This window comes from Podarcis gaigeae (genome assembly GCF_964106915.1).
Source record: "Podarcis gaigeae genome assembly, chromosome: 13".
Lineage (NCBI taxonomy): Eukaryota > Metazoa > Chordata > Lepidosauria > Squamata > Lacertidae > Podarcis > Podarcis gaigeae.
In genome coordinates this window covers 39,088,376-39,108,200 of record NC_139689.1, presented here as the reverse complement: position 1 = coordinate 39,108,200, position 19,825 = coordinate 39,088,376, and the positions used below count along the sequence as shown (strand labels likewise).

The 19,825-nt window shown below is 46.7% G+C and overlaps 1 protein-coding gene across 2 annotated transcripts in view; it reads right to left on the bottom strand.

Annotated features, from left to right (window-relative positions):
- The window catches only part of CLEC11A (C-type lectin domain containing 11A), an 89,212-nt gene that overhangs the window by 1,053 nt on the left and 68,334 nt on the right, over positions 1-19,825 (bottom strand). The window lies entirely within an intron of this gene.

Below are 19,825 nucleotides of genomic sequence, written 5' to 3'. Positions count from 1 at the left end.
AAGGTCCCTTGCCCCTGTTTTTCGCCCTTTGGTTTCACCCATGATAAACATTCCTTCTTGGATAACTCAGCTGGCAGAGCAGGTGACTCTAAACCTCAGAGTTGTGGGTTCGGGCCCCACGTCGGGCAAAAGATTCCTGCAGTGCCTGGGGTTGGACTAGATGACCCTTGAGGTCCCTTCTAACTATGATTCTAGGATTCTATTATTCTTTCCGCCTTCGCCCCCAGGTTTCCCGGGTTCAGGGGCTGCTCTTGACTAAAACAGCAATGTAGTTTGCGATTGTGAAACCAGAACTGTATGGTGTTGGTTATTCCAAAGCAATTCATCCAGATTTGAATACTCGCCATGCACCTTGTCACAGTGAGAATAAGTGCGGCAAGGATCCCTGGTGGCTAATGGTGATACGCTTGAGAGGTCTGCCCACATTCTTGCTGCAATGTTAGTTCATTAAACTCAGAGGGGGGAGTTTTATTGCGGCTACAATTAATCCCAAAGAGAAGCAGCAAATATTGTCCCAGTTGCTGGGAATCGTGAGCCGAGATAATGTGGGTTTCGCATACATAGGCGTAGCCAGGGGGACAAGGTGGGGGGGGGGAGCCAACCCCCTCCCCCAAATCAAGTAAATAAATAAAAATACGTAACTAAAAGTAGAAATAATCAGAATATTTGAAATGCTCAACAGGCTATCCATGGGCTCTGCTTACTGAGTGCGCACAGAGAAACTGCATTGGAAGAAAATGAGGAATTTGAGGTTTTCGGCAAATCCAAGAAAACTTGTTTTGGTTCAGATTTTTTAAAAAGAAGAAGAAGAAAAGGCGTGTTCTTTGTAATTTTGCAAAATATATTCAATTACTACATAAAAGCCTGGTGTTCAGGGTTGCCGGGGGGGCAGGAAAGCCCCAAGCAGCACAACTGATCACATGACAGGGTGCGCACACTCCATTTGAATGGCAATGCCTATCAGTTGGGGGGGGGATTTTTTTTGGGGGGGGGGGAGACACTTCGGACCCTATGAGTCGGTTTGTATGCTGGTGTTAATTTTTTTAATTTATCTTCCTAGTTTTCAAATGACTGGAGAGCACTGGGGTTGAAAAGAAAGTAATTCAAAACAACTACTGTTGAGACATTAAGTTCCAAATCTGCTAGACAGAGCCAGACAGAGGATGATGACTGGTAGGTGTCCTGCCTCCCCCCCAACCCCCCCCATAAATCCTGGTTACGCCAATGTTCCCATAGCCACCTGGTTGGCCACTGTGAGAACAGGATGCTGGACTAGATGGGCCATTGGTCTGATCCAGAAGGGTTCTTAGGTTTTTATAACTTAGGGTGGATCTACACACCAGGGTGGCGGGACACTATAAATAAGTCAGAAATGAAATCATTATAACAAAAGGGGGAGAAACGCTATGGAAAATCGCATAGAATTTTTTTTTACTCTCCAGCGCCATCTGGTGTTGCATGTTTATAACCCATTCAAAACACTGTTTTTTGACTAATGTAACTGAGTCCCTAGAGATGCTGCTGGAACAATTGTGAGAACCAAGTTACAATCCGCCCCTGGAAGAGCAGGGTTCAAATCCCCACTCAGCCATGAAGCTCCCTGGGTGACCTTGAGCAAAGGTAAAGGACCCCTGGATAGTTAAGTCCAGTCAAAGGCGACTCTGGGGTTGCAGCACTCATCTCGCTTTCAGGCCAAGGGAGCCGGTGTTTGTCCGCAGACAGCTTTCTGGGTCGTGTGGCCAGCAGGACTCAATCAAACCTTTATTGCATTAGCATACAGCCATAGCAGGACAAAACCAAAAAAAATGCTAGAGACAAACAACCAAACAGAATTCAAAGCGATATTACTGGGGTTATGACATTTAAATTACCCTAAGACAATAATGTAAAGATTTAGTTGCCAGCGCCGGGAATCTAGAATGCGAATGTATATAAAGCATATAATGGCCCCAAAATAGGCTCGGCACATTAGGTTAAAAAGCTAATAAAAGAATTAAAACAGGTCCAGGTCTAGGACACACTACCCAGTCAGAGTAGCCCTGAGTTTCAAGGCCTGCACTATAAAGATTGCCACCCCACGTGAAATTTGGGGATTTGCGTCCACAAGAAGCGATTTCAAACAGTCTTCCTTAGATGTGATGGTGGACGGGATCAAGAGGAGGAGCTTAGTTCTTATTGGCTCATAAATAGGGCAGTAGAAAAAGAAATGTATGAAGTCCTCTACTTCATTCATTGTGCATGGACATAGACGCTGAGTAATAGGGGTCTTAGAGTAAATCCCCTGCAGGAAGGCCGTGGGTATAGAATGGAAACGGGCCATGGTAAACGCTCTTCTCAAATTGGGCTCCGTCAGGTCTATCAAGTAGTTGGCAAGTGATCTTACCACTTTCACTTTAGGGAGAAACATGGAGAGGCGAGCTGTGGTGGACTGTGCCCGGTCCATGGCCTCGTCTCTAGTAAGAATCCAGGCCCGGATTTTATATTGATCCCAAGCTGACAGCATGTCAAGATCTGGGAGGGAGTAGCGTGCAGTAATAGTCTCCATGGCCTTGGACCATTTCTTGCTATGAGCCAGCAGGACTAAACCACTTCTGGTGCAACGGGACATCATATGACAGAAACCGAAGCGCACGGAAACGTCGTCTAGCTTCCTGCCACAGTGGTACCTATTTATCTACTTGCACTGGCATGCTTTTGAACTACTAGGTTGGCAGGAGCTGGGACAGAGCAATGGGAGCTCACCCTATTGCGGGGATTCGAACCACCAACCTTTTGATCGGCAAGCCCAAGAGGCTCAGTGGTTAGACCACAGCACCACACACATCCCAAGGTTGACCAGTCACCATCTCTTAGCCTAACCTGCCCCTGTAAATTCTCTCTTATTTAGGAACTTTACCTATGAGGGTGAAATGGGGAGGGGAGGAACCATATGCACCACCTTGAGATCATTGCAAGATAATGGTGGTATAATAATAATAATAATAATAATAATAATAATAATAATAATAATAATAATAGGTTTCCCATTATTTCTTCACGGCTCTGCAGTGACCTAACCCTGCCTGGCTGGCTTGCATAAGCTAACCTATGATTTCCATGTCTGGCACAGTTCTGCAGCTTGTGTTTTCCCTTCATATCCCAAATATTATCTAAATACTACCGTCTTTTAGTTTCTAATATTCACTAACAGTCTCCGGTACCCCAGTTATTAATGCCAGTATTGCTGTCACTCCAAGACTCAACATGCAGTTCCTCCTTGCGGCCACCAGAGGCTGCTCTGAGGCTATGTTATTAGAAGCCAGGGGGTCTATAAAGTAGAATTATAGACTTCAGATCCATCGAAACAAGCTATTTTGTGCAGGTTAATGGCACAAATTTGCAAATGGTTAATACAAATATCCGGGGAGAGGACAGGTGTGTGTCTGACGTTACAGAAAACAGTCTGCACCTTGTTTGTCACGGTTGCAAAAGAGAGGCCTTTGAACAGCAGCACCAGGCTGAAAAAATGTACCTCCAGGTTTGTATTTAACAGAAAACTATGGTTAGGTGGGGACGCGGGTGGCGCCGTGGGTTAAACCACAGAGCCTAGGACTTGCCGATCAGAAGGCCAGCGGTTTGAATCTCCGTAACGGGGTGAGCTCCCGTTGCTCAGTCCCTGCTCCTGCCAACCTAGCAATTCGAAAGCATGTCAGAGTGCAAGTAGATAAATAGGTACTGCTCCGGTGGGAAGGTAAATGGCATTTCCGTGCGCTGCTCTGGTTCACCAGAAGCGGCTTAGTCCTTCTGGCCACATGACCCAGAAGCTGTACGCCGGCTCCCTCGGCCAGTAAAGCAAGATGAGCGCTGCAACCCCAGAGTCGGTCACGACTGGACCTAATGGTCAGGGGTCCCTTTACCTTTATGGTTAGGTGCCGAATCTTGGACTGCTCAGCTAATCATACCAAGGGCTGAGCAAAGTCACTGCAAAGGAATTCTAAAAGCAGCTTGTGGGTATCCTGGCTTGGCACTGCATGCACCCAGGGCCAAATTGGTCAAAAGATCTCAGAGAACAACTTTAGATACCCATAGCAATTGGGGAAACATGGGTGCTGTAGCTGAGGGTCCTGCATTGCAGAGGATTTTACTAGATTAGTGGTTCCCAACCCTTTTTTTTGGCCATGCCCCATCTAAACATCTCTAGAATCCTGATTCCCGCCAACCATGACATATAATTCTCAGAGATTTACAACCTCTCCTAGACAACGACAGTTCTGTTTCTCAAGCTCTGGGAGGAAGACCTTTCATTGCCTACAGACAGCCACCCAATCTTAAACAACTCCTCACCCACAATAACACAGCAAGCAGACTTAACATGGAAGCTGGTGCCAGAGTCTGCAATAAACCCAGATGCCTCAGAGCTGGACCTCAGTGTCTGGGTTGAATGATGGGGGTGGAGACGCTCCTTCGGGTATACTGGGCCGAGGCCATTTAGGGCTTTAAAGGTCAGCACCAACACTTTGAATTGTGCTCAGAAACGTACTGGGAGCCAATGAAGATCTTTCAGGACCGGTGTTATATGGTCTCGGCGGCCACTCCCAGTCACCAGTCTCTCTGCTGCATTCTGGATTAGTTGTAGTTTCTGGGTCACCTTCAGTCTGCGGGCAGGTAATATAATAATTATAATAATAATAATAATTTATTATTTGCACCCTGCCCATCTCTCTGGGTTTCCCCAGCCACCCTGGGCAGCTTCCAACAGAGCAGGGTTGAACAGGTAGGGTTTCAACAAGTACATCTGCCCACAAAATAAAATGCTCATGATTGATTTTGATTATGCTGCTTTCAGCTGTCACGGCTTACCTGAAAGAATTCTGGAAGCTGCAGTTTCATGAGGGTGCTGAATATTCAGTTAGGAAGCCCTCTTCTCCCATCACTCTCGCAGAACTATAATTCCCAGTGTTCTTTGAACAAAGGGAATTGGCAGCAAGGGAAGGGTGAAATCTGTGACTCTCCACATACTGTTTGGACTACAACCAGGGGCACATTTTCCAGCCGGAACTCTCCGGAACTCAGTTCTGGCACCTCTCAGGTGAGCGCTGTTGCCATTCTAAGAGAATGAGGGAGGCGTTCATGGTGAGTTCCGGCACCTTTTCCCCCAGAAAAATAGCACTGACTTCAACACCCAACGCCCATGATCCCTGGCCATACTGGCTGGGGCAAAAGGGAACTGGAGAAGCTCTCAGCAACACCTGGAGGGCAACAGGATACCCCAAGTATTGTAAAGTATTGCACTTGGGCAAAAAAAATGAGAGGCACAAATACAAGATGGGTGACACCTGGCTTGAGAGCAGTACATGTGAAAAGGATCTAGGAGTCTTGGTTGACCACAAACTTGACATGAGGCAACAGTGTGACGCGGCAGCTAAAAAAGCCAATGCAATTCTGGGCTGCATCAATAGGAGTATAGCATCTAGATCAAGGGAAGTAATAGTGCCACTGTATTCTGCTCTGGTCAGACCTCACCTGGAGTACTGTGTCCAGTTCTGGGCCCCACAGTTCAAGAAGGACACTGACAAACTGGAACGTGTCCAGAGGAGGGCAACCAAAATGGTCAAAGGCCTGGAAACGATGCCTTATGAGGAACGGCTAAGGGAGCTGGGCATGTTTAGCCTGGAGAAGAGGAGGTTAAGGGGTGATATGATAGCCATGTTCAAATATATAGAAGGATGTCACATAGAGGAGGGAGAAAGGTTGTTTTCTGCTGCTCCAGAAAAGTGGACACGGAGCAATGGATCCAAACTACAAGAAAGAAGATTCCACCTAAACATTAGGAAGAACTTCCTGACAGTAAGAGCTGTTCGACAGTGGAATTTGTTGCCAAGGAGTGTGGCGGAGTCTCCTTCTTTGGAGGTCTTTAAGCAGAGGCTTGACAACCATATGTCAGGAGTGCTCTGATGGTGTTTCCTGCTTGGCAGGGGGTTGGACTCGATGGCCCTTGTGGTCTCTTCCAACTCTATGATTCTATGATTCTAAGACGAATACAATAACTTGATTTTATCTGTCGTTTCATTTTCTGTTTCTGTTTCTGTTTCTCTTTTTCTTCTCCCTTTTCTTTGCTCCTGTTTCCTTTTAGATTAGATTTTTTTCTTTTATTGTGGTATATTTGATACTTTGCCCTGGGTATAAACTTTTGCATATCTTTTGATGAGTGTCAACAGTCCTTTAAAAAAAAAAAAAAAAGGTGCCGGTAGTCACCAAGAAGTCATTACACTAAGTGCCACACTTTTAACATTGGAGGGAGGATGGGACTCGCAGTGTCCGCAGAAAAAAAGCCCTGAGTATCATATATATGGGACATGGGTGGCGCTGTGGGTTAAACCACAGAGCCAAGGACTTGCTGATCGGAAGGTCTGCGGTTCGAATCCCCGCGACGGGGTGAGCTCCCGTTGCTCAGTCCCTGCTGCTGCCAACCTAGCAGTTCGAAAGCACGTCAAAGAGGCAAGTAGATAAATAGGTACCGCTCCGGTGGGAAGGTAAACGGCGTTTCCGTGCGCTGCTCTGGTTCGCCAGAAGCGGCTTAGTCATGCTGGCCACATGACCCGGAAACTGTATGCCGGCTCCCTCAGCCAATAAAGCGAGATGAGTGCCGCAACCCCAAAGTCGGCCACGACTGGACCTAATGGTCAGGGGTCCCTTTACCTTTACCTATCATACACACACACACACACACACACACACACACACACACAGTGTGTGGGGAGGAATTGGATCCTGGACTTTCTCCCAAAGGAGCCTAGGGTAGCAAACACGAAGTGAAAAAACAATTTTAAACAATTCCACCACATGCAAGCTTTCCACTAAATTCAACTTAGATGCAAGCTTAACAAATAGGATGAGACAAATTCATGGCAATATGCCTCTGAATCATAGGAGCCAACTCCTAGGGGCCATTCCCCCAGTTGATGAGCACTGCCATTCAAATGGGGGGGGCGGAATGCCACATCTTGTGATCGATTACAGCCGTACCTTGGTTTTTGTACAGCTTAGTTCTCAAATGTTTTGGCTCCTGAACGATCAAAACCTAGAACTGAGTGTTTCGGTTTGAGAACTATTTTTGGAAGCTGAATGTCTGACGGGGCTTCCACAGCTTCCGATTGGCTGCAGGAGCTTCCTGCAGCCAATCGGAAGCCGCGCTTTGGTTTTCAAATGTTTTGGAAGGCGAACGGACTTCCAGACAAGGGCGTAGCTAGCTGCTCTGGCATCTGGAGTGACGGAGGCGGGGCAAGCCGTCCACGGGGGCGCCGTGGCAATCTGCCCAGGGGGGCGGTAGCGTGAGCTGCCCATGGAGTCTGCCTGGGGGACACAAGCCCCACGCTGCCGTTTTGGGCAGCATGGGGCCCCGAGCCACTGTGTCACTCCCAGGAAATACTCATGGCTCGGGCACACTGCAAGCCAGGCCCCATGGTAAGTGCCGCCCCCCACGGTGTGTCAGTTTGTCACCCCCTCAGGGATGTCACCCGGGGGCGGCCCGCACCCACTGCACTCCACTGCTTCCAGAATGGATTCTGTTCTACTTCCAAAGTACAGTGGTACCTCGGGTTAAGTACTTAATTCGTTCCGGAGGTCCGTTCTTAACCTGAAACTGTTCTTAAGCTGAAGCACCACTTTAGCTAATGGGGACTCCCGCTGCCGCCGTGCTGCTGGAGCACGATTTCTGTTCTCATCCTGAAGCAAAGTTCTTAACCTGAGGTACTATTTCTGGGTTAGCGGAGTCTGTAACCTGAAGTGTATGTAACCTGAGGTACCACTGTATGACTGTATTTGGGGTGGGACTTCCCTGTCTCCCTCCCTACCCCCAAATATTAAATTCAAGTTGGCACCCCTGCTCTGAATACCAATTGCTGGGCATCCAAAGTAGGGAGAGTGCTGCCAGGCTCGTGTCCTAATCCCAGGGTTCGGAGAAGCATCTGGGTTGACCACAGTGAGACCAGAATGCTGGACTGCATGTGCAACCGGCCTGATCCTTCTGTTGTTAGAAATGAATGGTGGCGATTTCGTTTGAGGACATTTCAGCTGGCTGCTGTTTGTCTTCTGCACTCACTGGGAGGAGAAAAAGGTGCATGGCCTCAGATCCCCTCTTTTGCAGGAAGATGCAGAGATGAGGCCTGCACAGATCACCCCACACGGGAGGGAGCAGCAGCTCTCATGGCATGTGAAGTATTTTTAGATACTTGCAGGCCCCCTCCTCCCCAGTCACCGGGAGCGGGGGCCGGGATGTTTTATTTTTAGCTCCCACGTGTGCCTCCACTCTCTGCCTCGGGCTCCCGCTGTATGCACTGATACAGGCTGGTCACGTTTTTGGCTGCTGATGCTGATGCTGCCTTCTCCTTCTTTTCCCTTCCTCCCTCTCACACATCCACACACTGATGCTGCTTATCAGTCCCCTTCCATTCACACACACACAGACAGAGAGAGCCTTAAAAGGGAGTGTTGTGTAATTCTAGGGGGTACCAGGGCCTAATGCCACGGGCAACTCCATCGTCTCTCTCTGTCTCTCTCTCACACACACACACAGACGCACACCAATGCCCCTCCTCATTGCTATGCTGGCTTTAATTCCTACACATGGCACATTCTGCACAGCTTATCCAGGCTGTTCCTGTGGGTGGGGTGAGCAGAGCCCAAAAGGGAATGAATGAAAAACGTGATGTGGAGGGAGAGAGAGAGGATGGAGGAGTGAATGAAGAGAGAAAGAGGGAAAGCATGAATGAGACACATGAGGAGGAAGGAGGCAGAATGAAAGCCAGGATTGTCTGAATGGATGGAGAGATGTGGGGTGTTTTGTTTTGTTTTTTTAAAAAAGGAAGTGTGTGTGTGTGTGTGTGTGTGTGTGTGTGTGTGTGTGAAATCAGAGGGGATTTCTTGTTCCTTTTTTAATTTTTTTGCCAAAGTAGGAACAAATTCCATAAGGGCATTTCCCTCACCAACTCAAAGGGCTTAGAAATACTTGAACAGATTATAAGAATAACAAAAGTAAAAGACAGGCAGAGAGAGAGAGAGAGAGAGGAAAGAAGGAAGGAAGGAAGGAAGGAAGGAAGGAAGGAAGGAAGGAAGGAGAGCAAAGATGAGGAGAAATGCATTTATTTGTTTATTTTAAGGGAACATCTTGCTAATTACAAAATCGAATAAAATCTCCTTCTGTAAATTCTCTCTTATTTAGGAACTTGCAGTTGCCCGGCTTGCTTGTTTGTTTGTTTGTTTGTTTGTTTATAAGGATAAACTTCTCCAAATGTTTTCTAAAAAAGAGAAGTATTGTTTTATCTCTCCTCTCAAATCAGCAAGTTGATTTTGACCTTATCAAAGCAGGCTGCGTTTTCCCACCTGTTCCATCAAACATTGCTATTTTGGGATTTCCCAGAATTTGACCCAACCAGGTGGCATCTTCTATGTGTTGTCAAACACACACACACACACACACACACACACACAGAATAATGCCACTTCCAGGTTTAACATGTAGTTTCAGCTGGTTCTGGTTCTTTCAGACATGTTTTGCTATATTTAGGGTAGCAGTGAGGCCTTATTTATCTCACCGTGCTTCTTCCCCCATCATTTCCAAGGAAATCATTTTAGGTCCCAGTGGCACTGCTGAGCATCCTCCCTGCCAGAGCACCCCCTCTCCCGACTGACATTTCCAGTGCCACTGTGCGATGCCATGTGCTTTCCCTCCCCCAACACAAAAAGTGTCAACTTCTTCGGCCATTTTGTCTTAGATGAAGCTAGCCGCTGCATCTAGCAGAGACAGCTAAGCATAGTCAGCTCAGTTGGTTAGAGCATGGTGGGAGGGTTAGGGGAGGAGTGTTAAGGGAAGGGTAGTACCTCTGCTGGGGGACATATTGTGCTCCTTCGGGGATAGTTTGTCCACCTTTGGCCCCCACCTTGCGCCCAGCTCTTTCCTGTGGCTTCCAGGAGCTGTCAGCCTGTGACAGCAGCCACACCCCGGGAAACAGCTTCGACAGGCTGGCTAAACCAGGTAAGGGTAGACAGTGGGCCTCAAACCCTCAGCGAGTTAAGAACAGGCTCCAGCAGATCGAGCAGACAAGACCAAGAGTGGTTCCAGCGGTCAAGATGGTGGTTTCTGCACCTGATGTAGAGGGAAGTGAGGGGGCAGACAGGGCTCGTCCGCCTGGGAAGATGGCCCATCTAGGATAGGGTTACCAGATGTCCCCGGTTCCCGGGGACAGTCCCTGGATTTGCAAATCTGTTCCCGGGCAAATTCTGTCCCCGGAATGTCCCCAGATTTGCAAATCTGTCCCCGGGAAACGTGGCAGCAGCAGCCTCAGCAGCCCGGAGCTAGCCTGGTAGCGCAGTTGGCTCTGGCTGGCTTCAGGAGCTGCTTGCTGCCGTGGTGCCCAGCATTTTTCCTGCACCACTGCAGCGAGCAGTGAGCAGCTCCTGAAGCCAGCCAGAGCCAACTGCACTACCAGGCTGGCCCCTCCTGGGCAACAGCCACCCGCCCATGACTCCCAAGCCTCCCCTGATCTGTCAAAACAAAGGGGGAAGGAGATCTGCGCATTTATGTTTCACAGGGTGCAAAAGAAGGGCTTTGCACCTTTATACAATATGCATGTGTGCTTGGGCCCAGGGTCTTTTGCCTCACCATCCCCACTACTGACACCCTGTTGCTACTCAGCTTTAAAAAATTAAAAAATAAAAAGTGTCCCCGGATTCATTGAAAAAAATCTGGTAACCATAATCTAGGAGAAGGAAAACTCTGATGCTAAACCTCCACTGCCTTGCGGGACATCTTAGGGAGAAGAAAGGGCTGATGAGTAAACCCCACACAAATCCAGAGTGGAGTCCCTAGGATGGTTGGATGGGACTTGTTTGCCTCCTCCCAGCAACTCCTGCAGCCAAGCCGTATTCACTTAGAATGAGGCAGCTGCCTCATTCTAACTAGTGGTAAAATCATGGGTGATGCTGTGGTCCAAACCACTGAGCCTCTTGGGCTTGCCAATCCGAAGGTCAGCGGTTCAAATCCCCACGACAGGGTGAGCTCCCATTGCTCTCTCCCAGCTCCTACCAACTTAGCAGTTCAAAAGCATGATAGTGCAAGTAGATAAACAGGTACCACTGCGGCGGGAGGGTAAACGGCATTTCTGTGCGCTCTGGTTTCTGTCACGGTGTCCTGTTGCGTCAGAAGCAGTTTAGTCAAACGCCAACTTCCTCGGCCTGAAAGCGAGATGAGCACCGCAGCCCAATAGTTGCCTTTGACTGGACTTAACCGTCCAGGGGTCCTTTACCTTTTCACCTTAAGGGCAGTTCTGATTTCTGTATAATTACTTCTTGGTACTCATTGTTGATGAGCATCCTGCTTTATCAATCCAAATAAATTCCTCAATGTAAGTCTCTATACGGCACAAGAGCATGTAACTTGAGAGACTGCCTTGTCCCTTATCCATGCAGCAGATCACGGTGATTTGCAGGAGACCACCCCTTGCAAGTTCCAAAGATCTCAGAAGTGCAGTAACTCAGAAGAGGACTTTTAGCATGGCTGCCCCTGTTCTGTGTCAAGATACAACAAGCACCTACTCTCTGCACATATCTGAAACATTTGAAGACATTATTGTTCCAACAGGCTTTCCCAGCTGGATAAATGGGACTTCGCCATGAGCATCTATTTGGTATGGTGCTGGTTTAATAATAATAATAATAATTCATTATTTATTATTTATACTCCACCAATCTGGCTGAGTATTCCCAGCCACTCTGGGCAGCTCCCAACGGAATATTAAAAACACGATAAAACATCAAGCATTAAAAACTTCCCTAAACAGGGCTGCCTTCAGATGTCTTCTAAAAGTCAGATAGTTCTCCTTGACATCTGCTGGTGAGGGTGTTCCACAAGGAGGGCTCCACCACCGAGAAGGCCCTCTGCCTGGTTACCTGCAACCTCTCTTCTCTTAGTGAGTGAACTGCCAGAAGGCCCTCGGAGCTGGACCTGTGTCTGGGCTGAACATTAGGGGTGGAGATGTTCCTTCAGGTATACTGGGCCGAGGCTGTTTAGGGCTTTAAAGGTTAGGACAAACACTTTGAATTGCGCTTGGAAATGTACTGGAAGCCAATGTAGGACTTTCAGGACCGGTGTTATATAGTCTCAGCGGCCACTCCCATTCACTCCCATTCTGGATTAGTTGTAATTTCTGGGTCACCTTCAAAGGTAGCCCCACATAGAGCGCATTGCAGTAGTCCAAACAGGAGATAACCAGAGGATCCACCACTCTGCTGAGACAGCGGGCAGGTAGGGTCTCAGCCTGAGTACCAGATGGAACTGGTAGACAACCACCCTGGACACAGAATTAACCTGTGCCTCCATGGACAGCTGTGAGTCCAAAATGACTCCCAGGCTGTGCAGCTGGTCCTTCAGGGGCACAGTTACCCCATTCAGGACCAGGGAGTCCTCCATACCAACCCGCCCCCTGTCCCCCCCAAAACAGTACTTCTGTTTTGTCAGGATTCAACCTTAATCTGTTAGCTGCCATCCATCCTCCAACTGCTTCCAGACACTCACAGAGGACCTTCACCACCTTCGCTTCGTTTGCTATTTTTGTATTTTTAATTAATTTTGGTGTACATCACCTTGAGATGGTTGTTTAGATGGTACTCAATAAATCAATGAGCTATGATAATTATAAGAATGTGATAAATGGGGTTAAACGTTAGAGAGATGACATTGTGTGTTGAAGGTGTTGTGCTTTGTGTGAAATGTTTCTGTGGTGAGCGCAGGGTGAATAACTTTCGGTGAAACTCACAGCCCACTCTTGTGCAATGCTTATTAAAAAGTAGGCCATAGTGTCTTCAGTGGGGTTGACCTCCATGCGAGAGAGCAAAGGATTGTAGCCTAAAATAAGGGTGTTTTCCCCATTGCAAGAAATCCCATTGCTTCATGGATACCTATGGCTACAAGCCATGAGGACTGCATTCAATGTTCTTTGTCTTGTATTTCTATGTTGTGAACCACCCTAAGATCTATGGATGAAGGGCAGTATACACATTTAAATAATAATATAATATTGCCCTGAATTACAATTGTTGGGAGTCACAAGCTGCCATGTGGGTACGTAGATCAAGAGAAATATTTTGGGGGGTTAACATCCTTCTGCCTGATTTGTATTGTAGTCTCACTCTGCACCTGCCACACCCCGTTAATGAACTTGGAGGCCAGGCCTGCCCTCCTGGTCCCAGTAAATTTCCCTGATTTCCACTTGGAATGCAATTGTATTTAAACCTCTGCTGGCAGCCAGTAGCTGTTGTGTCCCAGAGTGTTGCCTGAAAGTGCACACTATATCAGCTGTGCTGAAGCTAAGCAGATCTGGGGCTGGGCAGTACTGGTGTGGGACACCACCTTGGAACCATACAGATGCCTCATTACGTTATTTGGTGTCAGGGACCATGCTGAAGAGGGCTGCACTGAGGAGAGATGGTGGGAACCTCCCCCTGCTCCTGCTCCAAATCCTGAATCTTTCCCAGAGCAGGAGGACAGTATAGATGTGGAACAGTGGTTTGCAGAGGGGCATAGTTCAGAAGGCAGAAGCTGGGAAATACTGGATAGGGAGCAGCTAGGAGAAGAAACACTGGAAGAGAGAGACTCCACAGATTCAGTCTCTGGAAAGCATTCACCCCCCTTCTCCAAAATCACAGAGAGCTCAGAAAGTGGCAGAACAGAAAGCACAGAGTGTACAAGCTCAGATCACAAGACGTAGAAGTGACGTAGATTAATAGGGACAGAAGGGGGTGGAATCCTTAACTGGGAGCACCACCATTCTAGAAGATGTGTTCTTTATTCGCTTGCTGTGATTATTAAAGTTTCTAACTGGTAAGAAGACTCCTTTTCCTTTGTTCAGCTTATCTACTGCCATGTGGGGAGGAAGCCAATTCCCTGAAGTCTGAAGTTTTGGAGGTATGAGTGTAATAAATAATTATAGTAGCCCACCCCAAAGTTGATGGGCATTGCCATTCAAATGGTCTCTGTGTGTGTGTGTGTGTGTGTGTGTGTGTGTGTGTGTGCAAGCACGCCGTGTCATGTGATTGATTGTGTGGGGCGGGGCTAACCTCCCCCCCATATTTTATTCAAGTTGCCCCACCCCCAGTTGCAGGGCTAGAGTGACTTGCCTGATTACATTCATGGTCCTTCCACTCAAAGAGGAGTGTACTGGAATTTCAAGACTGAGTTGGTAGTAGTAGCAACCATGTGATCCCTTAGATAGAGCATCCTTTGCTCTGTGGACATGGGATGCAGATGTTTTGAGTTTTACACTGTGCGGAGAAAGTACTGAGGCACCTAATCATAAGCCTGCATTTTTATCAAAGCTTATATATTGCAATCAAGGCTTGTATTTAAAAATGAGCTTAAAAAAAAAGGATTTTCAAATGTTTCATGCCAGGCAGAAAGAACCTTGGCAAGAGGTTTTTCTCCTAAGACAAGGGGGCCCCATTGATTTATAGTAGAAAAACAATTCTCAAAGTCATAAAAAAGGGAGAATTACATATGCTGCCCTTGCAGACTGAGAAAACACAATTAAAGGCAAGGGTAAATAGTAAAATAATACCAAAGTGCCTCCCAGTAAAATGAGCCAGATCTTCTTTCTAAGGTTGAAAGGCCAAGAGCAGTGAAAAAGGCAACTGGCTTGGCTAGAAGAAAAGAAAGCATTTTTGGGAAATTTTCTAAAGCTGTTTCTTTCTTAAACTGAGAGAGTTAAAAAAGGCAATAAATGTTGGGAAGAGCTAATGGGAGAAGCATCTAGCTGGCTGGGAAAGGAGGGGGAAAGGGGGGAGGTGTACACTGAAGAGGTTTATTTTAAAAGCTGTGTTTTTTTACTGAGTTCCTTCCTTTTTACTTTGAGAAGCTTTATTCTTTTAAAAGGCTACCTATGATAAGTGAATGAAATATATTAGCTTAAATATATTGGCTTAAATGTAATTATGCAAAGGATTTAAGGAATGCTAGATTCTTATTTCATATAGTTGTAAGAGTTTTAACTATCCTGAAATTAAGTCAGCCACCAGCCTAGCCCCCTGCCAGACAGAAGACGCCATCCAAGCACTCTTGATATATAGTTGTCAGGCATTTGTTTAGAAACCTTAAATGAAGGAAATCTTTCAATATTGATGTGAAACTCGAGATCCTTGACATCTGTTGAACATAAAAATGTAAGATTAAACATTTGTTTTAGAAGGCAATAGGGCAAGGAGGGCAAAGAGGTGAGCTGGTAATTAAGATTCCATGTAAGATATATTATTACTTATTTGTCATTTATATATAGCTCTTTGTCTCCCTTATAAGGGCAAGGAAGTGGGTGTATCTTTTGTGGGTGTATCTTTTGTGATTGGTTCTACCAAACAGCCAATAGGAATTTCAACCAGGCTGATTGGACAGAGGCAGCCACAGGAGGAGCAAAGGGGGCTGGATTAAGGGAATATAAGTGCTGGCCAGGATGGCAGGAGGCAGGCCAGAGCTTGGTAACCATATACCACTGAGCCTCTCATTTATTTGTCTGACAAATAAATTATTATTTTAATTTCTCTATTGCTGCGTTGAATATTTCATTCCAGCTAAGCGTTAACCACAAGCAGGGTGCTACAGTACCACACTGGGTCCATGAGGGATGGAATAGGCAGAACTAAATGGACACAGAAAATTACCCAGACATGGAAACACTGGAGAGAGCAGACGGAGGTTAAAAGCCAAGCTACACAACCAGCAGAACCATGTTGTTGTTGTGTGTGTGTGTGTCTACTACTGAACTGTACCATTTGGGTGAAAACAAATGCTTGAATACCTCTCCACTTTAAAATGAAAACAACATCCTGAACTTCTCCCTAACATATTTGATTTCAGTGTGCAGGGATTTGGGGCAGGTGGTATGTGCAGGAACATTCAAACATACAGTCTCCTGCCTGCAGTCTGAAGTGGTGGAACACAACCATCGATGCAAGATGTCTGATGCCGCTGACCATGTGTCTCAGAGCACAGTCCTGTGCAAAATCGGAATAAGCCCCATTGAACATGTTCGCACTATACTTTAAAACACATGTGAAGCCCATTTCCCCCTCAAAGAATTCTGGGCATTGGAGTTTAAGGGTTGCTGGGAATTATAACTCGTGGGGGGATAAACTACAGTGTCCAGAAATCTTTGAGGGAAGAAATGTGCTTTGAAAATGTAGTGTGCGCACACCCGTAGCAAGACTAAGGGCCAAACAAGCCAATCCCCTAAATATGCAAAGAAGTACCTTGAATAAAATAGGGACGCGGGTGGCACTGTGGGTTAAACCACAGAGCCTAGGACTTCTTGATCAGAAGGTCGGCGGTTCGAATCCCCGCGATGGGGTGAGCTCCCGTTGCTCGGTCCCTGCTCCTGCCAACCTAGCAGTTCAAAAGCACATCAAAGTGCAAGTAGATAAACAGGTACCACTTCGGCGGGAAGGTAAACGGCGTTTCTGTGAGCTGTTCTGGTTCACCAGAAGTGGCTTAGTCATGCTGGCCACATGACCCGGAAGCTGTACGCCAGCTCCCTCAGCCAATAAAGCGAGATGAGCGCTGCAACTCCAGAGTCAGCCACGACTGGACCTAATGGTCAGGGGTCCCTTTACCTTTACTTTGAATAAAATATTGGGGGCCCAAGTAAGCCCCACTCCACATAATCGATCACATGACACAGCGTGCACGCACCATTTGAATGGCAATGTCCATCAACTGGGGGGGGGGGTCAGCCCCTAGGAGTTGGCTCCTATGATATGCAGCAGGTATCTTCTTATCTTGTTTGCCCATAACTAATTGCAGGCTCAGGGGACTCCGATTCTCACTGTGCAGACGGTATGGAAGCAACAGGGACTTATCTCTTCATTCCACCAAGACTGAAGTTCCGATCAGTTGATGCTGCGTCTTAGTTATGAATCAGGAAGAGGTCCCTGGTTCAAATGGCACCTCCACCCTGAATATGTGTGTGCCTTGGCTAAAAAAAACCTTTCAATCTCAGGCCACCCCCTGATATACAGGAAAATCCTATCTACCTCACAGGGTTGCTGTTTGAAAAATAATGTGTGCGAATCACTTTGAACGCAGAAGTGCAAAAACAGATGCTTAGGATTTTTAAATGATTCTATCCATATGTTGTTCTGAACACTCATGATAGGCCTTGCTTCCTTGATCCTGTATTTTTTTGTTCTGGCACATACCTGATCTCTTATCTCTAAGCACCGACAGGAGAAAATTCACTGGAGGGAAATGAGAACAGATCATCTATCTGCGGGTGAGCACAGCCTATTTCTGCCTCAAGCTTAACATGGCATGCATGCATGCATAAACACACACACACAGGCATTACCAGCCTCTCAAAGTTCATGTTTTTTCCAGAGGACTCAAATTATGAATTAAAAAAAAATCTTGCCGGCCTCGGGATTTAAACAGAGAGTAACCAAGATCAGAAAGATCATAGCAAGATTGTTAGAACCATTTGCCCCGACTCCTTGTGCTCCAAAAATTGGCTTCTAACTTCAAAACATGTATTGCGCATTGATTGGGGAAGGCCACTTTGCACATGCTCAAATGAACATCGTTTTCAGCAATGCTACAGTAATGTCAGGTAACATGTGGGAGTTTGGGGCTGGAGGCAGGGGACACAATGTGTAATCTGGTGCTTGAAAGAAGGCCTGATTCACAACCTCCAATAGAAAACACTTGGGTTGGATTCTTTTGTTGTTTTTAATGTTCAAAAGGGACCTTCCTTTAGTGGCCTTCAAGAGGTGTTCCTACTTGGTGCAAATCTCCCACACATTCAGTTAGATGCACCTTCAGAACCCACCGCAAAGAAAATCATAGAATTGTAGCATTGGAAGAGACCCCCAAGGATTATCTGTTCAACCCACTGCAACGCAGGAATCGCAGCTAATTTGGTACATTGAGACAAATAGCAATGGCTAAATAGCATTCTTGCCCAACAAATCCAGGTGTTTAATCATCATCATCATCATCATCATCTTTTTGTGATATGAAAAGTGACAAAAAAATACAGCTTGGGAAGTGTGCAAATGTGCAAAAGTTGTGAAAACATTATCAGGACAATTGTTCCATCAGTTCTCTGCCTGGAAGTCACCCAAGAGTCAAAACATCTCCTAGTGTCATTTTAGCTCACCTGTTCCATTAAGGCTGCACTGAAAGTCAGCAGGCAAAAATGGACACACCTAGATTTTGCCTCTAGGGAGACAGCAACAATGCCAGTAGATGTTCGTCAACCTGAAAACTTCATGCCCAAGTTTTTATGGCCCTTGCATCCAAATGGTCACACAGCTCCACACTCTCTTGTGGTTTCTCTGCTTCTCCCTTCAAGACTTTCTTCTGTTGCCTGTGCATCTCTCCTGCCTCCATTCATAAAGTGCCCACCAGCGATGCCCAAGAATTGAACTAGCCACCCGAGCTTTCACTCAAGTGTGTCAAAAGAGCCATGGTCCAAAATGTCCGCCCCAGGACCCCTTGCTCTGATGCAGATATAGTGGGGTGCAAAACACAGACAGCACAACACCCAAGATTTGTGTCCATCATTCTGTTTTTTATTTATATCCAGTATTTCTTTGCCACCTTTCATGGCAAGGTCTCCCAAGGTGGCTTACATGCATCATCACAATTATTTTTAAAATGAAATGCAACCAAAAAACCATATCATTTATGCTATAGTCACCATTCAGACATGATGAATACTGTAGGGGCACTGGTGGTGCTGTGGTCTAAACCACTGAGCCTCTTGGGCTTGCATATCAGAAGCTTGGCAGTTCAAATCCCCACAACAGAGTAAGCTCCCGTTGCTCTGTCTCAGCTCCTGCCAACCTAGCAGTTCGAAAGCACGCCAGTACAAGTAGATAAATAGGTACCACTGTGGCAGGTATGTAGATGCAGTTTCCGTGCGCTCTGGCATTTGTCATGCTGTTTCCGTGTGCTCTGGCACCAGCAGTTACGTCATGCTGGCCACATGACCTGGAAAAGCTGTCTGCAGACAAACACCGGCCTGAAAAGTGAGATGAGTGCCACACTCCCTAGTTGCCTTTGACTGGACTTAACTGCCCAGGGTTCCTTTACCTTTTACCTATTTACCTTAACACTGTACAATAACATCTGAAGGGAGATGGTTATTTTCTGCAATAAATGAGCCACTCCAGGTCTCAGTTGCACCCCACTCTGATGATTTCAAATTCCCAAATGAATTTTGTACTGGTTAGAAGCTAGAACAGACTATACTGCCTTGAGTTTAGTGAGACAATAGGCCAGAGGTAGAGAACCTTTGGTCTTCCAGATGTTGCTGGACCACAAGTCCCATCATCCCTGACCAGTGGCCCTGCTGGCTGGGGCTGAGGGGAGTTGGTCCAGCAATATCTTGAGAGCCAGCAGTTCTCCTGGGATGCTCCTCTCAAACTGCATGTCGTAAGTGCTTAGGGGTAGCAACAACACTGCAAAGCTGTCCTAGAAGTACTGATCAATAGGAGCGTCTAGGAGACACTCTTATTTCATCCTAGAGAAAGTGAAGGAACACCCACAAACATTTAGAGAAACACGAAAAACCTTCCTGTTTTACAGGCATTTAACTGGTGTTTTTTTCAAGGACCATCTCCATCTGGATATTTCAGAGAACAGGTGGATCACCTTCAGTCTGCGAGGGGATCATCTTATGCACCTCTCCTAGAGCACCTTTCTTCCTGTAGGTGTGTGAGTGTGGGTAGCCTATTGCACAAGGGTAAAATGTTCATTTATTGCTCCACCTACATATGCCTCTGGACCCACCAACCTCTGACATGTGTC